We start from the raw sequence: 22,955 nt of genomic DNA on the forward strand, positions 1-22,955 counted from the left end.
TTATATCCTAATCTCCATTAATGTACAGAGTTGCAGTCTAGTGAGAGCAGTGGTCCATATTAGGTGACAAATTCATCATTTTTACACTTTCTTTCAGTGCCCAGATTCAGCATTTCCCAAGGATAAGTGCTGATGCAAATAGCAGGAGATCTACCCCCCTCTCTTCTTAGCCGGCTGTGGAAGTGGGCTTCATTTAAGCAATAAGACATGACAGACCGTGCATTTGTGGGCAATTACGCCACACCTTAGGTGGTATTAGAAAGCATAAGGTCAAAGGCTAGGGGTTTTAACTTCTCAAGAATTGTAGTAATGACCCTGAAATGCACAGCTTGGGTACCTTATTACTATTGTGCTAGGGAATGCATTAAAATAAGGAAAACAAGGAACAAAGGCAGAACTGGGGATTGTTAGCAGAGGGTAGGAAATCAGTGTCCGCCAATCAGAGGGCTTTGTATTGTGATTCCTGAAGGCACTTCCAAACAGTCATCTTCTCACACAGCCTGGCTGCTTTGTCTCACACAATTGGAGTCTGATTGTCTATAAATAGCCTCTGACCAGTTTCCCTATATTTTTGAATGAACTTGAGCTGAGAAGAAAAGAGAAACGTTTGTTTCTGTTTGGTGATGAGGAACTTCACCAAGGCTGGCCAAAGGCAGAGAGCACAGTTATTTATTGCATTGTGAGCCAAGGGGAGCAGGAGCCTGAGCAGAGAACAGAGATGATCAGGACAGTGGAGCACTCTTTAGTAATGGTAGGGCTATTTAAAGCAGAGTATACACTCTAATTAATTATGCATCTAGGTATTGGTCCCTCCCCAGATCACATCATATTCTGTCTTTTGGTAGGGATTTGTTCCTATTTTCTTTTCTTTTGTTCCTTTCTATCTTATTTTCAAAGAATTCTGATAAATCAAGGATTGGCCTGCTTATGCTGACTTTATTTTTCTTTGACTCTTGAGGTGATTCTACGGTTCTGATTTAAAAATACCCTGAACTCAGTTTGGTTGTTTGGTTGAAGGAAACAGGGATGTTTAATGAAAAGAAGATAAAATTTGCTGGAAATGGGTGCTCTGGTAGATAGGATAGCCTTCTCTAAGATTTGACAGAGAAGAAAGATTAGATTTGTTCTATTTGACTCCAGAGATCAGAACAATTAATACTAAAAAAATGAATTGTATTGAGATATGATGGGTTTTTCTTCTATAGAGGTCTCTTGTCACTTACCTCTGTTTGTCTCAATTTCTCTAAAATGAGCTGGAGATAAAAATGGCAAACCACTCCTTGCCCAAGACAAAAAAAAGGCATTAGGGGTCACTAAAAGTTGGACATGACTGAAATGACTCAACAGAAATAACAAAGCAGAAGTTGGAGAACCACTTGTTAAGCATATTGCATTAAGAATTTCTCTCAGAGAATGGAGGTAGACCCCTTCATGTTGTCTCCTCCTATAAGAATTATGAGCTCCTTGTGATCAAGATTTTCACTTTTCCATTTGATTTCCCAGGGCTTAGCATAATGCTTCATATTCATAAGTAAGCTCTTAATAAACACTTGTTTCTTCAATCATTCATTTATTCAAACTCTGAAATTTTGTAATTTTCCCAAAATGAATAATGATAATGGGTACCTACTACTTTGGAAGAGCTAGCAGGCTTTTACCTTTCTTTACAGCAGAAATTCATACATTGAGGACTGGGTTTCTGTTCTCTATGCATAGGTTATAGTGCTTGTATCTTTGGCTCAGTAGATAATGTCCCACAATAAATCTAGTTTGACTCTGCCCTTAAGATATTGGGAATACTCCATATGTCTGTCCCCTTTCCATATCATCCCTGAATTGCTTACTTTCATTTTCCTTCTAGTATCTCACCTCCAGACACAATTTCTTTCTTGGATAACATTCTTCCTCAGTCATTATGCTCACTAGAAGCTAATCAAAAGCACCTGAGGCCAAAATATTAGAGACATATTCAAATAATTCCTAACTTGAACTCACACAAAATTTTCATATAGAGGTGTCATAGTGAACTGAGTGCTAGATTTAGAATTTTGAAGACTCCAGTTTAAATCCTGCTAAATTTAAACTTTGTAACTTCTATGCATCTTTTAGCTCTAATCTATGGATACTAAGACAAATACCCACATACTTGTCCACATGCACACATACATACTCAAAGGGTCTGGTGATGGGACTATGACTAAGTGAGAAATCAAAAATGAAAAACAAAAGCCATAGATAAAATTTTGGCAGCAAAGTGTTAAAAAGCCCCTCTCCCCACTCCTTAAAAAAGTGCTCCTCTCATCTTGCAAAAACAAATCCCAAAGTCTGAATAGCTAAGGAGATCCTAAATTGAGTTTTCATGGAAGGGCCTTAACTTTGATTAAAGTGCCTACCACAGTCACAATGCCACCCTTCGCATTTCTTTTGTCAAGAGGCATCAGTTGGCTAGTTGAAGTTGAATTCAGGCCTATGATTAATGGGCTTATCTCTTGGTTCTGTACTCTGTTGTAATATTGGCTTGATTGGATTATATCGCCATAGCTCTACCCTTTATCCACATCTCATGCAAGAAAAGCTTTTTGTCCCTCTCTCATCTCCCCATCCAACCAACTGTACTGGAAAAGAAGCATTTAAAAATACCAAGCAATATCAGAGAGTGAAGTGTCTCTCAGGCTTTTTTCATCAAACAGCCTGTCAATCTGCCCTTAGTTTCATAAGTACATTTGGGACTTCCCAAGGCAACTAGGGATCAAGGTTCACAGGCTATAGTCCCAACCTTAAAAACTCTTTGAACTTTTACAGGCTTAAAATTAGGTTTATTCAGGGCACTTCAGGATTTGGTTCTCTGACAAGACATTCTTGCTTTTCCCCAGGCTGTCACTTTTTAAAGGGCCCTAGAAGGAGCTGATGGGTAAATGTAAACTTGGTCTAAACCTTAGGCAGCAATCCCAGTAAAATCTATGGAATTTTTTTCTCAGTCTAGGGATGTCTATGACCTAAGCCTGCTCTCTCCTCTGCTCTTTGTGAAAAATAAGTAATTCACTGTCTTCTAGCATGTCCTTGGATGCTCCCATGGGACTTAGGAGAACAGAACACATAAGTTGATCCTATATTTTGGATTTTCTTTGAAGACCTTAGTGAAAAAAATTCAGAAGAACTTAAGTGTAATGAATTAGTCCAAATTAATGCGAATCAGGGAATTTCAGAGCTGAAGGGAACATTAATGATCAGCTAGTTATGAAGTTCTTAAACATTTTTTAAAAAACATGAACCCTTTTGATAGTCTGTTGATGCCTTTGAAACCACCTTTCCTAAACAATGTTTTAAATAAAATATATGGAATTACAAAGGAAACCAATTACACTGAGATAGTTATAATTTAAAAAAACAAACAAGCTCATGCACCTTAATTTAAAGAACCCTTTATCTCACTTGATTCCCTTATTTTATATAAGAGGCGACTCACAATCTGACTTCTATGTTACACAGTGGAGCCAAGAATGGAACTCAAGTATTTTGTCTTCCCATTCTCTGTTGATTTTCCATCATCAAGTTGTTGTTCAGTCATTTTTCAGTTTTGTCTGACTGTGACCCAAATGGAGTTTTCTTGGCAAAGGTTCTGGAATGGTTTGCCATTTCCTTTTCCAACTCATTTTTACAGATGAGGAAACTGAGGCAAAAAGAAGTGACTTGCCCAGGGTTACTCAGTAAGTATCTGAGGCCAGATTTGAACAATATGCCACTGTATTAAATCATTAGCATTAACAATTGGATATATTGAATTTAAAACATCTATCGAGAGTGCTCCTTTATGTGAAGCTTTCTCTGACCCTCTTTCCAACTGCTAGTGTCCTCCCCTTATAAATAAAATAAAAATAACATTACTTCATATTTATTTTACATGCTTTATGTTCATATTTTGATAGAAGATTACTTTTGCTTTTGTATCCTTAGCATTTAGCACAGTGCATGGCACATGGTGCTTAATAAATAAATGTTTATTGATTGATTGAAGTGTAAACATAGTAGCACATGTCTAAAGGTAATAATCATATATATGTATATACCTATAGATATAATGTGTATTTTTTCTATTTATTTGTATCTATATATTTCAAGAAGAGCATGATATTTATAGTTTCTCTTATTTATTTTTATAATAGCATTTGACCTCAATGTCATCTAAACACTTTTATTGCTATATATGCTATATATATTTTACAGCACATTTTGCAGTCTTGGGATGATATTAAAATATTTTTCTTCTCCTGTTGGTTAAAGATTATTTAGGTAGACCTTTTCCCTGACAACCCTCTTTTGTTGTTATGGAAATGCATTCAAATATCAGTATGTTTTCCATTCACTGACAAGCTGTACATTATAGTAGTTGACCACATCTTTATAGTCCAAGCATAAATGTGTTCTCATTAAACCTGTCCTGCAAGCTAACCCTTGTCCACATACACTTTTTCATTTCACTTACTATGCACTCCAATGCTCCAATGGAACTAGGAACTCATCAGAGTTGAGACTCCCACTAATGAGATCTATCCTAGTCCATGGTGTGCAATTTGGGTTCCTGTCCTCCCTTAAATCTGCTCAAATATACTCGTAGACACTGATTCATACTCAACCTGTGAACAATTGTTCAATTAAAATTCTTCCTTATATTTGAGGTCCTACCCCTCCCATGCCATCTTATTAAAATATTTTCTGTTAATATAACATACACTAAAATTATTAAAGGGATATTTACTTTGCTTGTCAGATAAATATTATAGAGTTATATCACAGAATAAAGACAGTAGGTTACAAGGCTGTAGAATTCATTCAGTTTAACTAATTCACATTTATTAAGAGTCTACTTTGTGCTAAGCCTTGGGGAAAAAGAGATAAAACAAGATTATATTCTACTGGGTGGGTGGTAGGGATAGGGCTGGGTAGATAGATGAATGAATGTGAAGCATTTGCAAAGTTACTTCCCATTTATTTAAGGGGCAAAGAACTAGGGGACATAGGAAGGCTTTCTATGGGAAGTGCTATCTGAGCTGTGTTTTGAAGGAAGTTGATTGTTCTAAAGAAGGGAGAACATTCCAGATATGGGAGACCACCCAAACAATGGCATAGAAATGGAATGGAATGTTGGGTCTGGGGTCATAGATGGGTATGACTAGAATGTGTGAAGAAAAGAAAGAATGACAATATTGAATATAAGCAGCTTCGGCCAACCTTAGCCAAATGTATGCGAATTTGTGTTTATCTATCATTTCCATTACAAAAAATGTCCATCAGTAAATCCCTTGGTCACTAAGTACAAGTCACATGCTTTCCTGGTGAAGTTCAACTCTAGGATAGGATACATCTGATTAAGGCATAAATTTAGACAGATAAAATATTCTTTCTCTCTCTGTATATGTACATTTATGTTTGTGTATGTATATATGTATATACACATATTTTTGAGGAAATAATTATATGGTATATAAAATACATATTATACATACAAATATGGAATGAGTTAAGAATTATAGCCAAACATCTTAAAAATTTTTAAATAAAGTACTAATATGTGAAGAAAGTCTAGAGTCTAGCTGTTTTTTCTCCCCTTTCCTTCAGGGATTTTGTTGGTATTTCAGTTAGTACTTATATTGTATATTGTAATTTATTAAATATCATATCACATTATATCATGCAATATTATATTCATTTTTCCCCCAAAGATTTTATTAGTCTTAAAACAGCATGTTGAGTGATAAATATTTGAAAGGTGGCCATAATGGGAAAGAAGAAACAACTCATGCTGTCTCCTAGTAACCAGTCAGCAAATAGCTTCCAGGAACTGTGTTAGACCCCAAAGTAAACTTGGCTTCCCTATTCTCCTTTGATAGGCAATCCCTAGGCTCTCCTTGTATTCCCAGCTCTTTATAAAACATGCATTTAGTGGGGGTTAAAGGCTGAAGGGACCAGATTTACATTTCTCCACCTACTTTTAAAAAACCTGATTTAGAATTTATTTAGTTCATTTTAGCCTTCCTATACTCACTCATTTAAAACTTATCCTCTTGTTGGCTCTGAATCCCCTTCAGATTTATGCAGACTCAAGATTCTGTGTCACATATTAGTATTTTATAAAAAATTTAAAATATGTGGCTCTCTAAAGGTCTCTACATTTGTAGATGATTTCCCCACTTGGAAAAGAGAGAGTGGCCTTTCTGGAAAGAGTAACTATATTTATTTTCCATTAAAAAAATTCTAAACTTAATAAACATCAAATAAGATGAGCAATTCCATATCAGTAGTAGAACCAAGAGGATTGTATTTGAAAATGTGAACTTCTACTGGGTAGAGCTTGCTTTTCTTTTTAAGTCTATAACCAATTCAAGCTATTTTGCTTGTCTGGGATTCCTTCCTTGTGGCCTTTAAAAATGGCACAAAGTTGCTGATCCTTGTCCTTATGGCATGTCTGTGGGGGAGCAGATGTGGCAAGCATCCCCTCCAAATTTTCTTCCCATACATTCTACCAATTAAAAACTTAGTTGAAATTCTTCTTGTCACTGACACTCTTTAGCTATTGGGTAAATCACTTAACTACTTTTCACCTCAGCTTCCTCATTCTTTATTTTTAAAATCTTTTTAGAAAAAATGTATTTATTTTAAACTTAAATACAAAATAAAAAAAGAAAAGAAAAATTGCCATGTGCATAGCAGAACATAAGAGAGGATTTAAAATATTTATTAATTTCCATTTCAAGAAAGCCTATATAATTCAAAGCTGTCTATCTTTGCCTCCTTGTAAATTTTCTTTTGTTCTCTACTATGTACTTTTTACCTCCCTCCCAAAGGCTATAACATGGAGATTTTATATATATCTGTGTGTATATGAGTGTACATCTCTATATATCTGCAGGTATAGATTATCTATTTGATATATGTGCATAAACACATACATATTTACATAATACATATATATCTATAATTACACATACACACATATTCATATGCATCTATATAAGACCATACTATGCTTACTTCCACTTCTTTTCCATTTCTTTAAAGTTGGATAGCATTTTCCTTTATAAGTCCAAGTGTTTCCCTTTTTTTTATAAATCTACCAGGACATCATTTCCTACACCAAAATAATGGTCTTATCTTATACCGTCTGGTTGTGTTAAACATTCCAAAACAATATTCACTAATATGGCTACATATAATGTAGTTTCCCTATTTTTCTTTTTTGATGAAATCTATTTTAGCTTTAATTTTGTCTTCCTCATTTTTAAAAATGAGGACAATGTATTTGCTCTAGAGAACAGTTTCTGGTACTGTCCTAAGGGTTATCACATTTAATGATAACTCTCTAAGCTGTCTTGCAGACACATGACATCCAGGAGGAGCAATATGAGGACACTACAGGAAAAGGAAGTACATCATAGCCATATAGTAGCAGAGATGATTTACTATGTGTATTCCCAATGTATATCCCTCCTTACTACTGTCCACTACTTCTGGGTCCACTTTCCCTTCTACTTATTAGACAATTGCCTAGGAGCACTGATTGATAATGAAAATAGATATTCTCCATTCAAAAACCAGTTTATCCAATGGGTTCTTTTTCCCTAAGTATGGAAAATAGATTAGACTTCAATGTTTTTCTCACCTCATTTTCATCTTGAACTGGATGGAGGTTCAATAGAAATGGTTATGGAATAAAAGATTGTTTTGCTATAATTCTTTCCTGTTTAATGTTCTATGAATTATTGCACAGGTCCACTAACTAACTGCTTTTTTGTAGTTAAATACAAGTACTGGGATGTTCCTCTATAGACTCATTATAAAGCATTTATTCAGTCAACTCTTAGCCAGGATTTATTAAATGCTCACTATTTGTCTGGCTGGTAATACAACTAAGTATACCCTGGCTCTCTAGCCTGGGTGGCCAAGCCAAGATGGGTAGCCAAAAGAGGTAAGGAGTTTGGTAGTGAACACGTGGGTCTTCTGACCAGGTGTTTACTCGGGAACCAACAAGTCAGGGCATCAGTCAGGGCATTATGTGAGTAGGTATAATAAAGGCTTTTAATATTACATGTGGCTGTTCTTGAGTGGGCTACCAGTTATTAAGCTATAGATTCAAGAGATCGTGGCCAGAGACCTTTGAAGGCCTCAGAGGAGGCGAGCCGGGTAGAGTTCACACTGCAGAGGTCAGTGGTCAAAGGTACTCTGGTGGGCCTAGGACAGACTAGTAATTGTAACTGCCAGGAGGGCATGCATTACTGTATTCCCCCCTCCCCAACTAAGACTGCATAGAAGGAAAAGTGGACTCAGAAGTAGTAGACAGTCATAGAAAATAAAAAGGAGCTGAAAAGGGCAGGAATAGGGGAAGGAAGATATCCACCAAGGAAGCATAAGGGAGGATTCTAAATCATAGCCTAGCAAGAAATGGAGAGATTGCTGGCTTGGGTATCTTCCTGAGATAATAGGCAAAGTCCTCGAATTAGAGAGAAGAACCATAAGGGATGAACGTACTTCTGAAGTGTCAATTCTAAGACTGAAGTGATTTTCTAGGATGAAGGGTTTTCTGGGACATGAAGGAGGAATCTAGATTGTAGCCTTCAGTGTCAGCAGTAGCACAACAGTGATGATATCACCTCTTCCAATTCTCACAAAATTGTGATCTCCTCTTCTGTTAGGTCTCTATAGCTTGAAAGCCTTTGGTCCATAAAGTTTGGAATTATGGGTATTTGGCATGGATGTACTTCAGGTTTTGTGCATTGATGATGTCCAGGTAATTGTGGGTAATGATTAAATCTGTGGCAACAATCCTGTTCCAGTATGGTTTCCTCAGTGAATTCTCAAGGACAGTTTGAAATTTGTGGCATGGTAATTTGTCAGTTGTCATTCTATGAATTATTCTAACCACCAAGTTATGCCTTCCTAGGTATTCAATGGGTGCTAAAGTTTATAGGTTCAGTGATATATTTCACTGTTTCTGCTATTTCCATGCATAAATTTTCATTAATTCCTAAGTTTGGACTCCTTGCATAATTTCTGACATCAGTGACCTGGTCAGGAATTTCTATCTTAAATAATAATAATTTTTTAAAAAAGGAATTTCTATCTTAAACTCTTATGTTTCTACAAACAAAACATATAAGACTTAGCCACTTGTTCAGTGTTTTTTCCATTAATGTATTTTTGTCTGAGTTTTTTCTGATGTTGATCATTAAGGATATTCCAGTTCCATTCACATTTCCATCCTAAAGTCAGCCACTTTTAGTTACATTTAGATAATGTAATTAATTATAAATAGTTGTCTAATTATCATCATTATCAAACTTTGTTCAGCTGACATTTTTAGGTGAGGTCAGGCCATGAGGTGGGGAGAGTTTGCATAAAGTCAAGAAGGGAGAAGAGTAAATTTGGATCATGGGTGGAAAGGAGCTAAGAAGTAATCCCCAAATGCCACCTGATACAGAACCCCTGCTTCCTAGTAGACCATATCTAACTCGATCCAGAGATGTGCTGTCAAATTGAAACTCACATTGGGGGCCTTCTGTCGTTTGAAGATCAGCCCTTAATTAGGTAACAGGGAAGGAAGTGAAGCCTTCCCAGATTAACCCAACCCAGAATCATCTGATTCTTCTGGACTCATGTAGCACATTACTCATGCACATGCACACACACACAATGTATATGTGTATGTATGTATAAATAAGCACACAGTGTACATATAAATATGTCATACATGTATATAAACATATGTATACATGTATAAATATGCACACACATGGATTCTATTCCTAAACTGGTTGAGTAATTTCTATAGGCCCCAGTTTCCTCATCTGTTAAATGGGTGCTGGACAAAGTTGCTAAGTTATACATGATTCCAAAATTAATACCTCTGGGACATGTCTGGCTTGAAATAGATGTGTGTAAGAGTGGAAATTGTATGGATTCCTCTCAACAGTGACCTTCATTGGAATCTAATTTGAGTGGGAAGAGATACAGAAGAAGAGGGGTGGGGTGTTCTGGAATGGTCTACACTGGATCACAATTACAGAATTAGAATTAAAATTACTCCTTTCCCCTCAAAGAAAGGCAGGGACACCATTCTTCCCATGCCCTTCCCCCTAATCCAGTTGATGAAGACAGGCAGAGAGTAGGTGGGTCAAGGAGATTGAATTTAATGAAAGATCACTAAGGCAGGAAACTCAACTTTTTCTGGAGTAAGTGTATATGTTGCAATATTTAATAACTTCTACAAGTTCTTTCTTGTGTCTAATCTAAATCTTTCTGGCTTGAATTTAAGTTTATTGCCTCATATCCCCAGGAGATTTCAAGAAGAAAGAGTCAACAACTTTTCTCATAAAAATTATAGAAATATTTCAATGTAGTTATTGAGTCATCTTTTAATTTCTCCTTCTTCATATAAAAATAATTACCACTCCCCAACAAAAGGTAGGACAAAAAGTGAAGGGCTGCATAGCCATACTGCTGTCTACTGATGGCAAATTCTCCCTCAGGCCCCTGGGCTGGATACCCACTTTCCTCTGTGTACTTTGGAATGCCTTTGGCTGCTCAGCTGCTCAGGAATACACTAATGTGTTTCTTATTGACACTGGCTACTGGTACAAGTTTCTTCAGGGTGCTCTTACCTCTTTTCCATCTCTCCTCTGCACTCACACCCATATGGTAGAGATTCCCAACTTGGAAAGAGGCAACCTTTGAGTTTTACTCTGTTCAGACCTGATCCCGGTACTCATCAAGATCCTTAAGCTATATGATTGACAAATGAGGAGGTAAACTGGGCAATTAGCCTATGCAGATTATTCTCCTATAGATAGCAATGTATTGAAAAGAGCTCTGGATTGAAAGCCACAGGTGTTAGTCCCAATTCTTACCACTGATTAACTGTGTGACTTTAAATTGAACAAGTTAATTAACTTCCCTGTAACTCAGTTTCCTCATTTATAAAATTATTTTAGGTGGCCTCTAAGGTAAAACTTTCCCAGTTCTTGGTTAGGAATCTGACGCTAAAATTAAATCACAATGTAAAGTTCCTATTATAATTTAGTCAGGTTGTACAATAGATTGCTTGGGTCAGGAAGACTGGAGTTTAAATGTAATCTAAAATACTAGCTGCCTGACTCTGGGCAAATAATTTCACTTCAGTTTCTTCAAATGCACAATATAGATCATAATAACACTCATCTCCCAAGATTATTGTGAGGAACAAAGGAGATAATAATTGTAAAGTTCTTAGCACAGTTTCTGGTACATACAAAGTGCTATAAAAATGCTTGTTTCCTTTCTTCCCTTCCTTGTTTAAATAGATTCATATAATCACTAAGATTCAGTGTTAGAAGTGACTTTAGAGACCACCTAAGCTAACTCCCTTGCTGGCCACTAATCACTTTCACTTCATAATTGACAATTGGTTGTTTGGTCTATACTTGAAACCTTCTAACGATAGGGAATTTGCCAGGTCCTGGTGGAGTCCACTGTACTTTCAAATTGCATTAGATGGCAGGAAACTTTTCATTCCTTTCTGAGAAGCTTTTTACCCAAAATGTTTATATCTGAGGGAAAAATAAAGGAGGTGTATCCTACTATAGAGAAAGTAAGCCAAGATTTATTTTACATATTAAGCCTTTTTCTAGGTTTTATAAAATTAATTACAATCAATTCTCAGTTACCTGTGTTAATCCAGGTACCCGAAGCAGCAGATAACGGTTGCTCTCCCCAAGCCTCATCCCCAAATCACTGATAATTAGCTTGGGGATGTTTTTCTTCACAGAAGCTGCTGATTTACCTTCCTAATTATGTTTGACTTGGGCCAAAATTAAAATTGGCTTCTTCCTCTGAGCACAAACCAACTGCCACTAGGGTAAAGGAGCCCAGAAGAATTTGGGGTGACAGAGATGAGCCAGCCTGAGATGAATTACTCAGTTATAGTCAAATATATATGACTGGTGGTGGTACTTCTGAGTTGCTGCTTCTCATTTACAATCCATTTTTGTACTGTTTTTCTACAAAGAATTCAGTTAGACACTTATTGTCACAGTTGCATTGTGAAATACAGACAGTAGCAATGTGAATTAGAGCCATGTCAAAGAAAGAAAAATTGAGGAATAGGGCCAGAGTCAAGTATAACATGCTTTTTACATAGATAGACTAAGACAAGTTCCATTAAGGGAAAACAGGAGACTGTCCTTAGGATTTGGATGGCTTAGAGGACCACGGGCATAAAAATCCCAACTAATCAGGAACTGGTGTGCCAGAGTCTGGGGAGAATTCTCTCTATCCTACAGGACATCTTTGTGGCTCAGAGAAATGCAGAGGCCGAGGGAGACAAGAATTTATTTTTAGTAAATGTTATCCTTTTAGTCTTATTGTGAGTAAATTTATTTTGAATGAATTTTATAGTTCTAGAATGTTTCATTTCTTTCCAGTCCTGAGCCTGAATCACTGGATTGGTGTGAGCTTAGCCTGGCCCAGATACATGGCCCCTAAGATTGCATTCCCTCCCTTTTCATCCATGGGAAAGCAAACAGCAACTAATGTAGCATTAGTACCTATTTGAAGTTCTGAAGGAGTGGAGACTCAGTGTGGGGAAAGTGTCTGACTCAGAAAGGGGATCCAAGGAATTTGGATGCATAGAATCCCTGAATGTTAGACCTAAAAAGGAATTGATGATCAGTATAATCAGGCTACCATTTCCCTGTTTATAGATGATAAAACTGAACATGGAGCCATTGGGAGAGGATACTTCAAGGAGACATCATTTTCATTTTCTATGTAAATATGATAGATCCATGTCTATTTTCCTTTCTAACAGCAGTGATTTCATTCTCACTAAAAGGATTATTCTTAACTTCATGAAATTTTTTTCTGTCACATTCACCTAATACTAATTTTTCTGAGTGGCATTCCATAAAATCCTTAGGTTTTATAAACTCCAAAAGAGTTCCCCTCAAGGTCATACAGGAAACTTGCCTGCTTTATCGTCTATCAGCCATACATAGTGTGGGCATCTAGGTAGGAAGGGAAATCATCGGATATTGACATAAATATGTTATGTGACCAAACTTCTTATCCCAGAGTGAATAACTGAACATTTTCTATAATATCCTACCAATCAGCAGATAATTGTTCATACAAGATAATTGGTTTCTACTTATATTTCTTAGTCTTACTAGATTGTATTTATGTGCATATGCATATATGTATTAATTACATATCTATATTTATTGTTATATATCAATACTAATGACACATTTATATAAAATTAAAAAGTGCAATAAATTAAGAAAAATAAAAATCTTATTAATTTTCTGACAATAAAACAAGAACCCAGAAACATAGTTTGCTTTCCAAATAGCAAATTTCAAAGAAATTTGACAATAGCCATGGCCAATTTGTATTTTTACTTGTAGTGAATCATGTGTGAGATGTATTATTACACTGCCAAATTTTTAAAGCATTCTATAGTTTTGGCAAAAATGAAAAAGGCATTTACAAATAGAGTAGAGTAAAATTAAAAACAAACTCTCAAATTTTAAAGTGAAACTGTGACACTTGAAAACTTTCAAAAGTAAAGGAGACAATGAACATTTGGTGTGAAGTAACTTACTAGGTGAATCCCACAGTGTTCTATTGACAAATCCTTGGCATAATAGTGCTGATGAATAAATAATTTACCAATAATAAGAAACACATCAGTTTCACCAAGTAAACAGTTTTTTAAAATTGTTGAATTCAAAGTAAAATAGATTTGAAGAAATTTGGTTTAAAATATTTAAAAACTTGGCAGGGTAATAAGCCAGGCAAGTGACTCACTAGAAATAAAAATATATATTGGCCATACTTATTGTCATCTTTGTGTTTCTTTGAAATTTGGTATTCAGAAAGCAAAATCTGTTCCTAGAAATTTGTGTGATTGTCATAATCTTAGTAAGGTGAGATTTTTTTTTTTTTGGTCTCAATACCACAGTAAGGGTGTGTGTGTGTGTGTGTGTGTGTGTGTGTGTGTGTGTGTGTGTGTGTATGTACAGTTGTACCAAATGAGTTTAGGCAGATCTCTTCATTTCTTTTGGCCTCAGGCTCTCCATTTGACAAATTTGGGGATTGGGTTAAATGATGTCCAAGGTCTTCTAATAGTGTATATTTTTCTTCTTTATTTACTCACCTTTTCTCCTTCATTTGCTCACTCTTTCTCTTGTTGTTGACCTTTTGTTTTTGAAGACCAATGATATCACAAAGGTGATGTCTTGACTTGCACATGAATTGGATTTAAATGAGGCAAATGAAGAGTCATCAGCCTCACTCTCTTCCAAATTATAAAAAATCCAGAATAAGTCACAAATTTGGATGACTGGCAATGACCCAGGATGCATTGGGTGACCCTGCTCTTTCTAACTCAAAATTGTCTCAGACTTCAGTTTGTCTGTGGCAATAACATTCAATAACTAAGGATTAGGCAATGGTCCAATTTGCCCCTTCTTTTGGAATGTAGTCTTAATGTATTCATTCTATTCATTTAGGGAGAGAAAGCATACTATTTGCCCTAGGATTTAGTGACCATTGGAGGGGTAGGGAACCGGTTTTTTTCCCTGCCAATGACATTTGGATATTTATAACATCATTTGCAGTTCATACAAAATAATCAACCTATAGAACTCAAGCTGCAGCAGGTGGTTGTACCTAGCTTTCAGCTCATCATCACCTGTGGTTGCCTTAGCAAATGATTTCCTGGTCCTTCTGCTGCCCATGGACCAGATGCTCTTCACCCCTGATTTAAACCACTTCCCTCTTTTTGCAAATGAGGAAACTGAGGCTTAGAGAAGGAAGTTGCACAAGGTTGTAGAGATAGGAATTATTCATGGAAAGACTTGAACCCAGAACTTCTGGTATCATACTGTACAAAGTTCAGTTCAAGTGTTCTCTTAAGCATCTTCGCTTTGAATGAGATTCTACAATAGTTCTTTAGTTCTGTCTTCAAATGTTCTGAGTCCAATTTCCCATGGCCTCTTGGGGCAGTTACTTCACTCTCCAGGTTGCTATTGCTCCAATTGACCTAATGGAGGTTGCCTGACAAAAGAAGGACTTTTGACTCACCAAATACATCCAAGTTTACCAGCTGCCTGCAGCTGTAATCCTCAGCTGGCAAAACTGCACATACTCCTGAGCAACTGATTATGTCATCACAAAGGGAGATTTATGAGCCCCCACTCTGGAGGAACAGGAGGCAAGGATGAGTTATGAGGAGTCCCAGGTCTGCAAATGCTTTTTTCCATCATTAGCCTAAGGAGAGGAGGGGAGAGAGAAATTAACCTCACTAAACTCCCATTTCACACCCCCCAAAGAATGTGCTGCTAACATCTCACTGAGCACAGAAATTTATCTTGAGGTGATCCAGCTTAAAAATTCATTTGTAAACTTAGTATGAAAGGTCTAAGCAGCACTGGATAAAGCACTGTAGGATGCATGGTACGGAGCAAAAACGCCCTCAGCGGGACTGACGAGGAGGCTTAATAGGGCCTTTCCAAACCTGATTTATGTCATTCGTTTACAACCTACAGGTAAATATGAAAAATTAGTTTGAAGTGCCTTTGTATTCCAAGGGGAAAAAAGACATATTTGTCTTATCCTTCTCTGATGCCCAGATTTAACAGCCCTTTCAGTGGGAAGGGCAATCTGGTGAGAGACCATTGAATTTGACATCAGAAAACCTGGGTTTGAATCCAGAAAATCCAATTAATAGCTGTGTAAAGGGAAACCCAAGTTCAAATCCATCCTCAGATACTTACTAGCTGTATGATCCTAGGCAAGTCATTTAACCTTGATTATCTCAGTTTCTTCTTCTATAAAATTAACTGGAGAAGGCAATGGCAAACCACTTTGGGGCATTTGCTAAGAAAACTTCAAATGAAGCCACAAAGAATTGGACATGACCAAAACAATACAATACAACTAGGTTGTGCAAGTTGCCTCCTTCTCCAGGCCTCAGCTCCTAGCTGTGAAATGATTGGGGTGGGATGGATGTGGGGGATTGAGGGTATATGGACAAAGTGATTTCTAAGATTCCTTTCCACAGTCAGTCCTATTATTTCTCATTCCACTGAAGCAGAGGATCACACCATCTTAGGTTAAGAGCAGCATTATTCAGAGCTACTCAGTTTACAGCTAAGTACAGAAGTCCAGTATAGTAAATTGGAATCCATTTAGCATTGTACATTGCAAAAAACATTGCAATGCAGCTTCAGAGAGTACTTGGTAGGAAGGAAGGACAACCAATTGGAATGGCATAGTGATCGGGTAAGAAGGATGATGGAAAGCTAGAGGAATGACTCAGGGATCTATTTAATGCTAGCTGAGTGCTTCCTTTCCATGCTGGAAGGAAAAAGAAAGGAAGTGAGCATTTATTCAGCACCTACCATATGCCAGGTATTGTGCTAAGCGCTTTACAAATATTCTTTCATTTAATTTGCACAACAAACTTGAAAGGTATATACTGTTGTTATTCCCATTTCACAGTTAAAGAAACTAAGGTGGGTAAAAGATAATGGTCACATAAATATAAAGCATAAGAGGCCATATTTGAACTCTTTCTGACTCCAGACTCAGTATTCTATATATCGTGCTGTCACATGTTGGCCACATTTTGAGGAGTATATTTTTTCCATATTGGATAGACAGAATGAATATGAAAACTAATGAGAAACACTAAAAAGAGGAAATGGGTAGGGGCTGTACTTTTTTGATGTTTAAAGGAGCAGAGGAAGGGGAAATATGGAAGGAGAACCATACTTTGAAGGGATCTAAGAGGCTGTCCAGTTCAATTCATACCTGAACAAGAATCCACTCTAAAATAACTCTGACAAGTAGTCACTCAAGCTTTGCTGAGACAGCTCTAAGTGTTAGGAAGTTTTCCTTTTCATCAAGCCTAAATCAGCTCCCCTGAAATGTCTACACTTTGCTTTTAAGTTCTGGCTTTTGTGTAGAATCTCAGATAAAAAATACTAAAAAGAGTAAGGCAAATAACCGTATATGTTTCAAAAACAAAACAGAACTAAAATAAGGAAAGAGAAAGCAAAGAAAGTTGGTGGATTTGTAGCAATGGGTTAAGGTTGGAAGGCCTAGTTTTGATTTTTAGGTCTGCCAAATTACTAACTCTATAAGCCATTAAAAACATCCAACTCTCAATTTCTTACTCTCATAGACACACAGACACAGATGCAGACATGGACATGGACACAGAGACAGAGGAGAACTTGTAAAGAAGGAAGAGCTGGTTTTGCCTTTCTTCCACCTTCCCTATATGCTTTTGGTCTAGCTCAAATCCACCCCTGCCCATTTGAGATTAGGTGTGAACATCTAAAATTACACTTGTCTTGGTGCAGAGAAGTTCTTGAAAAACATTTTTTAGCAGACTAGTCTTGGAAAAATTAGTGTGTGCACCTTGGCATATTCTCCACTACGCTTGACATATGTCGTATTTTTCACTTTTGAAAACTGTCTGAACCCTATTAAAAAGGAAACTATGAAAATCCAGGAACTCAGGTAAACCCCTCACTACTTCCATTTACAATTCCAAGACAGAGCTCAGGAACCTCTGAAAAAGAGTACTTTGCAATCTCAGGTCTAGTAAATCAAAAAGAAGGGCTAATCCATAATTTATCCATTAAATGTTTTAAACTGCTGCAGAAAATGTAAGCTGAGACCACATTTCTTCACTTGGCCTATGCTGGATGCTCTACTTGTTTCCCTATTACCCTTTAATAACCTTTCGGACATAGCACTAATTGCTGAATGGTCAAAAAGAATCAGATTCAGTAAGTGGAAGAGGTCTAACTTGAATATAATGAACTCTTCTGAGGATGTAGCTTCAGTTCATTTTCATGAATATATGCAAGAAGTCATGGAAGACACACACTGGTTTCCATCTATTGGTTTTTTTTCTGTTTCTCTATCTGTCTCTGTTTTCTCTTCTCCTTCTCTTCCTCTTATAATGGAATATTTGGATTATCAATCTTGAATCATGGCAGTTATAAATATAGAAATGAAATATTGATTACTTGTCTTGACTTGTCCACAGCTTCTATAAGATCACACTCTAGCCCAAATGCCTCTCTTAGCAGGTAGGGCCAAAGGGAAAGATGTGAGTGCTTTCAGGAACTGAACTCCCAGGGACATCACAGTGTTGCTGTATTTTGTCCTAAAAATAATCACTGGCTTCTTCTGGTTCTCAAATAAGGCTGTGGATATACTTTTTTTCCCACATGAAAATTACAGGGCACTATGGACTAGCAAACTCTTCCTCCCCTACCCACAACATTGGTTGGTTGAGTTTCACTGAGAGCCTCTGAGCTGTCTATGATCAGAGGGGATTGGCAAATGCCCACTGCCACCCAGGCAGAACCACAGCTCTGCTTACTAGAGAAGACAAATGAGAGAGAAAGAGTAAATCACAAAACCTCTTTTCCCTTCTAGTCAGAGCTCAAATAACAAGTCTCTTTCCCAGTGGTTAAGTCAAAGAACAACCAGCTCAAACAAACAGGAACGTAAAGGGTTCTTGAAAGCTGGCAGAAACAACAGTACCAGGTCACCTTGGGCCTTCTTCCTAGGCTCTCTCTTGGAAAGAATTTCTGCTGACTTGAATAATGAGCCAAAAAAACAACAACCACCAAAAAAAAGAGGCCACAGTATTCAGACCATTTGCCTGAGGGCTTTTGTCAGGAAGCCCATCATGGAAGTTTGCTACCTGAAAATTTCTACCAGAAAGTCAGTCATAGTCAGCAAGTTAATGCACAATACCCATCACACAGAGGTGCTTAATCAATAATGATTGATAAAAGGGTGCAGCTAAGGAGCCAGTACCCCTTTTTAACCTTGTGCACTCAAAAGAAGCCCTTTCAAGAGTCTGTCAGGAGTTTTTAGCCTTTTTCTGTATCACACACACACACATCTTTGGCAGTTTGGTGAAACCTATGGGCCCTTTCTCAAAGAAAATTTTTATAAATTGAAATAATAAATTTATAAAATAAAATATGCAAGATTACAAAAGAAATCTAGTTGAACTATAGTTATTGAAAAGTTCACAGATTCTAGGCTAAGAAGCTCAGTAAGGGAATTAAAGGAGAATTAGAGAATTAGAATTAGAATCAGGTGCTAGCCACAAGTTTGTAACAATGTGTGTGCGTGTGCATGTAGTATGTGTATATATATAAAATGTATCTGCATATAGGATGCATCTATAGTGTATGTAAATATATGCATACATGTATGTATGTGGTATGCATATATCTCTATATAGTATATATATATAGTATAAACATGTACACAGATACATGTGTGTATCTATGTATAGTATATATTTATAGAGTATATATTATGCATGTCACATATGTATATATGCATAATTTATATACTTATAGTGTGTCTGTAATGTGAATGTCTATATACACATACATATGTGTGTATGGTATATATATATATATATATATATATATATATATATATATATATATATAGATAGATAGATATATAGATAGATATATAGATATATAGATATAGATATATATATATATATATGCATGTACAGTATACCTACCTATATATATACATACTATACATACACATATATACATTTCATATCTATCTATATATATTGTATGTATCTATAGTGTATGTATATACATGCACATACATATATATGCATATATGTATGTATTGTGTGTCTATATATAGTACATATATACATATATATGTGTATATATATATATACATATATGATGTATTAATATAGTACATCTATATATGGTATGTATTTATGTATAGTGCATACACACACATATGTGTGTATAGTATATAGGACTGATGTTTCCAGGACCCTATAGCCAATCAGAACTTGTACTTGAACTCAAAAGCTTTCATTCTCGAACCAGTATTTTTACTATTGTATCACTGAAGATTGTCAAGCAGACTTAGGTTTTATTATTGCTTCAATTGTTTCAGTCTTGTCTGATTCTGTATGATTCTATTTGGGGTTTTCTTGGCAAAGAGCCTGGAGTAGTTTGTCATTTTCTTCTCCAGCTCATTTTTAAGATGAGGAAACTGAGGCAAACAGTCTTAAGTGATTCACCCAGGGTCACAAAGCCAGTAAGTGCCCAAGATCACACAAACTCAGGTCTTCCTGACTCCAGGCCTGGCACTCTCTCCACTGTGCTAACTTGGATAGCCATTTGGTGTGTTTTGGAGGACATTCCTCCTCAGATATAGGTTGAATTAGCTGACCCCTGAGCTTCCTCCCAACTTTGAAATTCTGTGATTCTTTGACTTCTTAAGTTGTAAAGATATTACTTCCTATATTCCCCATTCACTTCTTATCTCCCTCTATTCCCATTCCCCCTAATAAACCATCCCTAATGGTGAAAATTGTGAGTCAAGTTTTCCCATCAACATTATATCATCTCTGTTTCTATCAGGGTTTCTGGAACACCACATATTTTCCTAGGTAATTGGAAATAATGAAGACAATTTTGGGGTTATTACAGTCTTAGCCAAGCAAATAGCTAATGATGGCCTTAGCTACTAGGCTATTCAGCTGATCCTAGGGCCCATTAACAAGATTTACTCAGCAAAGTGAATCAAAGAGGAAGAGCAACATTTAGGTCTGCTGAAGTTACCTAACTCTATGTGAGGCTCAGTTTAACTAAAGGGGAAGGATCTCCCCTAGTAGAATGTATATAACCTGAGGACAGAATTTGACTTTGTTCAGCAATTAGAATATCTCCAAATAGTAGGCACCAAATGAAAGCTTATAGATTGAATTACATATGATTTTTTTTTCTTTATCTAGAAAAAAGAGAATATTTTGCTCATCTAGTCATAAGTAACAGTTATTCAAATTCAATTCAGTTTCACAAAATTTTTCGTATTCTTACTATGTGCTAGGTTTGGTGCATACAAATTCAAAGAGAGCTTAATAGGTGCCTACTATGTTCAAGGCACAAGAATTGCATGGCTAAGATAAATAAGGCATTTAAGGAACTTGATTTAAGGAACTTGCAATCTAATAAACGAGAAATGACATGTCCATAAAGAGCTATCAGGCAAAGAATAGCATGATAAATACAAATGTAAATAAGTAGTCTAGGAAAACATTTTAAATAGTGATGAAGAGGGAGACTTGATGGAAGAAATGGGACTTTCTATAAAGGCCTGTGGATGGAGAGTCATACCAGGAATAAGGGATGTGATAGACAAGTGAAGGAAGATAAGTACTGTAAGTGCACAGTAGGTCCAGTTTAGTTATGAAGCAAATAAAAAAGGTTCAAAAGACCTATTTTCTGGGTAATTTAATAATTTTATTTAGTATTTTTTTAGTAATTTATTTAGTGATGCAGCATTTTGATGAAAGAATGGCAATTTGTCTATCTCTTAGATTAAAGACAATCATGATGGCAAGGTTTACACTTGTATACTCATTGGAGGAGAGGTGCTTCTAAGAGTGGTAGTCAACTCTGAATAAATTAATGAGATAATGAATAGAACAATAGGAGCCTGGATCTTAACTTTGATTATGTCATTAAGTTACCCCTACCTAATCTTCCATAGTCTATTCAAAGAATTTTCCCCACTTACCTGAGTAGAGAATAAATGCTTTTTTATCTGGGTGGGGTCTGGATGAACAAGGTTGGGTCAACTTTCAGAGACTGAGGTCTAGAAATAAGGAAAAAAAAAAAAAAAAAGAGAAATCTGAATCACCCCTCCTCCAATCATTGATTATCAATAATCATCCCTCTCAGTTGAAATGCAAAATATTTGATGGGGAATAATATTAGATGATGCTAAAAAATAAGATATTCAATTCCAATAGACTTGTGATACAGAGAGTCATCTATATCCAGGGCTGTGGGGATTGAATGTGGATCACAATCTGGTATTTTCACTTTTTTGTTATTGTTTGCTTGCTTTTTTTTTTTTTCTTTTTTTTTTCTTTTTTGGTCTGATTTTCTTGTGTAGCATGATAGATGTTGAAATATGCATAGGTGAATTCTACGTATTTAATATTTTGGATTACTTGCTCTACATATTTAATATTTTGGATTACTTGTAGAGGTAGGAAGAAGGGAGACAAATTGGAATATAAGATTTTGCAAGGATGAATTCTGAAAACTCTTTGTATATATTTTAAAAATAAAGTTATTATTAAAAATAAGGCATATTGAAAATGAAAGAGAATAAATATTTTATAGTACATACCATGTGCCAAACTTTACTTAAAGTAAGATTATTGTCAAAGAAGAATTTTTAAGATTTAGGAATTCATCCTATGAAAACAGTGAGGGATAAGGAAGCAAGATCAGCAAGGAGAATAATAGGGAGAGGAGAATACTAGGGGAGAAGGTGGAGGTAAGAAGAAGATGAATAATTAAGCAAAAAAGAAAATGAAGGAATGGTAAGGGATACCCAGGAGAGGATAAAATTATGGAAAAGAAAGAAGAGGATTTTAAGGAAGAAGAGCTGTTCTACAGGAAAAACAAAATGAAAATGTCAAAGAACATAGTCCATGGTTTACTGTATGGACTGTGCTTGCAGTCTACTGAAAAGATAAAGTTTATAGACCAAAAACAAAAATACCCGTTGTGTCACGTGATTAGCATGAGAAATCAAAAAGAAATTAATTAATCAATGAGAGTGGCGTCAGAGAACATTATTGGAAAATAATGGGGGGGGGGAAATCAAGGAAAGCTTTATGGAGGGAGTAATAGAAAAATAAGTAGAATAAGCATAGATAAGGAGGAAAGCATTGAAGTTCTCCAAGTATGGAGATCTTGGCTTCCATTATAGCAGAGACAAGATCAGGGACAGTGAAGTGTCTGGTTAACTGAGGCTTAGAGACTGGGGGAAGGATAACGGGTTCATGCCAGATTGTACAGATCCCTGAATACCAG

The 22,955-nt window shown here is 36.2% G+C and overlaps 1 long non-coding RNA gene across 1 annotated transcript in view; it reads right to left on the reverse strand.

Annotated features, from left to right (window-relative positions):
• Nucleotides 1–21,674, reverse strand: part of LOC141544598 (uncharacterized) — a 32,227-nt gene extending 10,553 nt beyond the window's left edge. Inside the window, exons 1-2 of the long non-coding RNA XR_012482678.1 lie at nt 21,643–21,674; nt 15,115–15,300 (exon numbers count right to left, since the gene is read on the reverse strand). This is a non-coding gene — a long non-coding RNA (uncharacterized LOC141544598). The remainder of the gene's footprint in view (nt 1–15,114; nt 15,301–21,642) is intronic.
• Nucleotides 21,675–22,955: the final 1,281 nt, after the last annotated feature.

Source organism: Sminthopsis crassicaudata, chromosome 5, assembly GCF_048593235.1.
Source record: "Sminthopsis crassicaudata isolate SCR6 chromosome 5, ASM4859323v1, whole genome shotgun sequence".
Classification (NCBI taxonomy): domain Eukaryota; kingdom Metazoa; phylum Chordata; class Mammalia; order Dasyuromorphia; family Dasyuridae; genus Sminthopsis; species Sminthopsis crassicaudata.